This window comes from Podarcis pityusensis, assembly GCF_964106645.2.
Source record: "Podarcis pityusensis genome assembly, chromosome: 2".
Taxonomy (NCBI): domain Eukaryota; kingdom Metazoa; phylum Chordata; class Lepidosauria; order Squamata; family Lacertidae; genus Podarcis; species Podarcis pityusensis.
In genome coordinates, this window is record NC_138029.1 from 77485715 (window position 1) to 77491644 (window position 5930).

The 5930-nt window shown below is 39.1% G+C and overlaps 1 long non-coding RNA gene across 1 annotated transcript; it reads left to right on the plus strand.

Annotated features, from left to right (window-relative positions):
- Positions 1 to 1038: 1038 nt before the first annotated feature.
- On the plus strand, positions 1039 to 5452 carry LOC308471387. The gene is made up of 2 exons (XR_013982939.1): positions 1039 to 1763; positions 5244 to 5452. It is a non-coding gene; the product is annotated as an uncharacterized lncRNA (long non-coding RNA).
- The last annotated feature ends 478 nt before the right edge of the window (positions 5453 to 5930 follow it).

Genomic DNA, 5930 nt, shown 5'->3' on the forward strand with positions numbered 1-5930 from the left:
TGAGGAAATTCCTGTTGGCGCAAGTGAAAATTGTTCCCCTTAGGCATTTATTTAGTTGACTACCATCTTGTGTTTGTAATATTTATTACCAGTAGGTTGTAAATGTGCATGTAAAAGGTACGCATGCTATCAATGGGAGATAACCAAATGGGAGATAACCAACATTAGTCATACTCACAGAAGACTCATTAAAATCAATGGACAAATTGGATTTCATCCTATATGGGTATAGAGGATTTCACTTCATAATACGTATGAGTTTCCAAGAAGCTCTGTCAAATTTATAAGAATATATAACCTTAAGACTGGTCTTAACTAGTGTTTGAAATATATATATGTTACACAGCAGCATGGAATTCCATATGATCATTATTTATGTTCGATTTTAGCCTTGAGACACCAAAAAGTGCTATGTATTCAATGTACTTCCCTAAGTGTAAGACTTTTTTCTGAATTAGGTACCTATTTGTCTTCAAACATTATATGTTGTAATGCAATGTTCTATATTAGTTCCTTCGTACTGCAATCCTCTCAGAGTAAGTCTCATTGAATATAGTGATACTCAGTAAATATGTATGGGATTGCACTATCACTGGAATTTATCTGCTAGTGTTATTGTAGATATAGTTCTAGTAAAAGCACACTTTTAAAAAGCTAATGTAGTATAATTATTAACTATTTCATTAGGCCAACTCAGGTTTGTTTAATACACACAAACGTTGGGGGAAAGATATGGTACAATGACATATTTAAATCTACCTATCTACTTATATAAAAACCTGCATAAAATTACAGAAATAAAAACAAGATCAGTTCTGACAGAAATGATTGTGTGAAAAAATATTATGTGAAAATAAGTGATGGTAATACTTACAACATAATTATTAGTCTTTATGATCTATCTTGTAAAATCTACACCCAAAACCAGAGAAATGCTGTAATTTTAATATTTATTAGGTGACACCCACTTACGACTGTCCACTGAAAAAAGGAATCTGCCAGCAGAACAAGGTCATTTTCCAAACAAGGAAGGCCATTTCTGCCGATACTCTTCCCACCCTGATGCATCTAAAAGTCTGTCCAGATATCTAGAATTTTGATGTGTGTTTTAATCTGTTTTAAGTTTATCACTGATTACATTTAAAAAAATGCTTTAAATAGTTTTTTTTAACAATAATTTTACGGTTTTCTTTTTTGCAAAATGCTTGAGGGTTTTTTTTTCAATCAATCAATATAGACATTGTATGAAATAATGATAAATAAAACAGTTCCAGAGGGCTAGAGATGAAAGGGGGGGGGAGTGTCACAAAAATGACCCCCTTCCCCATTCTGCTAATGAGACTGCCGCCATCTATGAGTGGACAGTCGTCATTGAATGTCAGCCAACAGAAAAGTCCAGGAGAAAGGAATAAAATCCAAATGTAAAAGCTAGACCAAACAACCAGCGTGGAAAAAGCTGGAGATGTTTTACATATGGTGGAAAGTAACAAGGGTGTGGGTGTTTGTGTGTTTTTAAAACAGCAACTATGCTACAATATAAAGCCCAACATATTCCAGGGGTGTCTACTATACCATTAGTATCTGCTGCCTTAGATGTTTTGTTTTTATTGCTGCTGTTTTTGCTTCTACCATACTGACGATAAAAGAATTTGGAAGTTCCACAATATAACTGGATGCTGGATGCAAGTAGCTCTTTTGCAATTGAAAATGACTGGCTTGACATGACTAAGGATTACACAGGAAGAAACACTAGATCTCAAAAGGTAAAAGCAGAAAGGGCGGGCGGGCACTCAGTCAACAGAAACTATGAAGTATCTTTTTTTCTGCAATAACCTGTTTTTTTTTAAAGTCATATTTGGGTAGATCCTAATGCAGTTGCTGGGATTCCATGGAAAATAACTGCATGCAATTCAAAACATGGAACACTCAGCTGTATGACAAACCAAATTAATATCTCTGTATTAGGTAGTCTGAATCTCTTGGTAGCGACTTTGTTCTCTGCCAAGGCTGGCATCAGGGCTAAGCATCATTTGAGACCTGTCAAGGTGCACAGCCCTGCAAGGGGACCACGGTTGAGCCTCCAAGCCTCCTGCTTCTCTTCCTCCTTGCTGTGCTTTCACTGCCTGTTCACCTGCCTTTCCTGAGCATGCAAAAGGGAGGAGATAAACCAGCATCTTTCAGCTGCCCTGTGGTTTCCCCCTCTTCCCAATCTGCCGAGAGGCAGAGTGCAAGTAAACAGGCACTGTGGCCTTCCTTGATGAGAAGGCCCCCAATGCCCCTCAAAACTTGGAGCCAATACCATTCTCTACAGTCCATGCATTATTCTTCCTGTTTCAGGACTAGGTTACACCTATTTCTCATTCTCATTTACTATGAAATAGATTTGCAGAAAGCAGGTGTAACTCCCGGAAAGTGCTTTTGACCTATGCCTTTCCTTGTCCCCACAGAGACACAATTAGCTTCCTGAACTCACCCTAACAACACAATGCTGTGATTACCTGTTTTGATGTCTGAACGCCTTGCCTCAGTTAATGCAGAACTTTTTAATTTATAACTTTTGAGAAATATTTAAAAACAACAACACTTGGCAGCATTGAATTAAGCCAATCTTTCACATTCACTTGTGGTGGATGTGCCATGGAGAAGGGGATGATTATCAGAGACTAAGTTTCTCCTACCTAACAGTATGTATTACTCACTGAGGGCCTTGCCCTGAGTGCATTGTAGTTGGACATTTGATTGACCAGGACACAGGATTTGGCTTTCTCCATAGTGGAGTCCAGATTGCGGACTTCCCTCCTCTGAGCATTCTGATTGGTCCCCTAACTATTGGCATTAAGATGGAATATTAAGACCTTTTTGTTCTGTTGCATCTTTGTTATTCCCTTTTTGGTTGTTTTATGCATCTGCTTTAGTCTGTCAATTTTTTGTTTCTGTTCTTGGATATTATTTTATTATTGAGTGTATCTTGTAGGTTGTTTAAAATTATGTTGTGAGCTACACTGAGGGCATTTGGAATGGAAGGCAGGTAAAAATATTAAATAAATACATAAACAAATATACAGTATAAACAAGTTGTATGTATTTAAAGCGTTCTCTGTTGTAACTCTGTTGTGACCACTTGAAAAAGTGAACTTTTAATGTACATGAAGAGATGCCTACACAACAGAGTTGACAGAGTTTTTAGCAAAGAAATAATGGCTGTTATCCTCATATCCACTGTTCCTAATTGTTATGCCCATCATGTCCAGCATAACAGCAGGGCTGTTATGTTCGTATGTTATCTATATATGGTGACATGGGTGAAATTGTGCAAATTCAGCATTATATTGGCCGGAAAAAATAGCACTAGCAGTGACTGGTGCATGAACACATTTCTGAGATTTTGTCTGAGGGCCTTATAGGGCCATTTTTGTTTGTGAAATAAATAAAACACATCAAAAAGTACACAAACAAATAGAACAATTTCCACATAAATCATAGATCTAAAATAAATATACACACACAAAAAATCAATAACAGCAACAACCCCCCAGCAAAAAACCCCAAACAATACCCCAGCCCAATAGTCTCTTCCGCAGCCTCAGCTTTTGTAGCTGGAGTCAGTCAGGACCCCACCCTCCCTGGTCAAGTGAGAAAAGGGCTGCAAGGCAGGGAGTAGGTCTTCCAGGATTCCCAGCCAATATGGCAACACTCCCACATGACTAGACAGCATCTTGACATTTTTTAAAGTTAGTCATCAGAGCTGTATCAATCACATTGTTGTCTTTGTGTCTCATGGGGTTAATCATCGGAAACATGTTTAAAACTGAGTCATTTGCTAACACCTTTAACCTATCATGAGAATGGTTGGAGTTGCTGATTAAAAACTACTACTGGGATGCCTGTCCTTATGACAAACAGAAGATGGTTAGCAGTCCCTCCCTCACCTACCCTGCTCACAAACACCTCTAGCTTCCAAATTCTGGCTTGTTTGGGAGCCGTTAACTATAGTTCCTGGGACATGGGTAGCGCTGTGGTCTAAACCACAGAGCCTAGGGCTTGCCGATCAGAAGGTCTGTTCGAATCCCCGTGACGGGGTGAGCTCCCATTGCTCGGTCCCTGCTCCTGCCAACCTAGCAGTTCGCAAGCAAGTCAAAGTGCAAGTAGATAAATACCTTCCGGTGGGAAGCTAAACAGCGTTTCCGTGCGCTGCTCTGGTTCACCAGAAGCAGCTTAATCATGCTGGCCACATGACCCAGAAGCTGTACGCCGGCTCCATCAGCCAATAAAGCGAGATGAGCGCCGCAACCCCAGAGTTGTCCAGGACTGGACCTAATGGTCAGGGGTCCCTTTACCTTTACCTTTAACTATAGTTCCCACTTCACACATAGTGAGGAGCTATGCTTAACTATAGCTTTCTGATTCATTTCCCTGCTTGCCTAAAGGGAGCAGCCAAGCAGGAGCAAAGTGTGTTTGAGTGTGTGTGTGTGTCCGCCAGAATTTGATCATGAGAACTGAAACACAGAGCACAAGCTTTATAAAAGTCTTCACTTCCTTACCTGCCTTCCATTATAGTCCCTATGAAGTAAATCTAAATCCCATTATCTTCCTTAACAGGAATAAAACCAAAATTAGTATTGGTCTTAGTCTTGTTGGCTAACGATCTATCCTAAACGCAGGACCGGTTTCAAATCCTCTGGGGTTCCATTCCTAGTTCTGTTTATTCAAACCACAGATACAGCCTTAGGTTTAAAGATTCTGACCTGTCAGAGCTCATTGGAGCTCTGTGTACAGATGATTGTTACCAAGTGATTGCAAGTATATCCTGGCATGTGATGCATATATGTTGTTTGCTTGAGGTGAAACAGGGGCTCCATTAATAGAAATACTTATTGTGTAAGATGCATTTCTGCTGTACATTAGTATTTTATTGTTTGTACCGAAATATGCAGACTGTGAGACGGTTTGCACAAACAGACATGGAATAAAATACAGAAAGTGTATTTAAATGTTGCAAAAAACACACTGGAACTTGAGATAATTATGCAAAGCATGTTCGACAAAAACATTATGGGTTTGGATAAGGGTGGTAGAATTTTTAAAGTCCAGTCACCAACTCTATATTTGACCTGAATTTGTGAATTTCAGCAGCAGCATTAAACACATTATTTTACAAAACAGCTGCCTTATCATTGTAACCCAGAGTCTCTTGTGGTTTGTCCTCCTGTTTTTATCCTCTAATGTGTTTGTCTTTACTGCAGCTGCATCTGTTCCTGGGCTGATGAAATATTACTGAAAACAGCAGTGAGGCCCAAACCTTTTTTTCAATTGCTGCATTGAATGATTGTTCTGTTGAGCAGAACGTCCCCCACTCGGTACATGTGCTAGACTAATTATATTGAATATGACTGCATTGACTGCAGCGGGTGCACTTCACCAGCCCAGTGACCTAAATAAAAGTCTTTACGCATCTGTGTCCTTTATTCCCTTTGACTTAACGTCCATCTTAGTTTTATTTGCAAAGCGTATGATTTGTTTCCTATAGTGTCTGAAGAAAATCTCTTTTAAAGGAACTCCTTGTATATATTACTCACAACCATTTTTCTACCATTCTGAAAGTCCTTGTTTGAGACATTGAGCTGTTTTGTATCAATATACCATATGCTTTTGGCTGCAATTCTGTACACTCTTACTTGGGAATAAGTCTAATGGACTTAACCTCTTCACAGACATATATAGGATTGCACTGGTAGTCTTGCCTTGTAGAATCCCAAATTTGCAGAATCCCAAATTGTCTTGTAAGACCCCAAATTTAGAAAAATGTAAATCTGATTTTCACGATGTTCTGTTAGGACTGGGAAGGTGTACCGAATTAAGGGAGGTAAGCAAGAGTTTGTTATCACCAATAACATCAAAATGGACCCCATGGTTTCCAGCTTCTTGTTTCT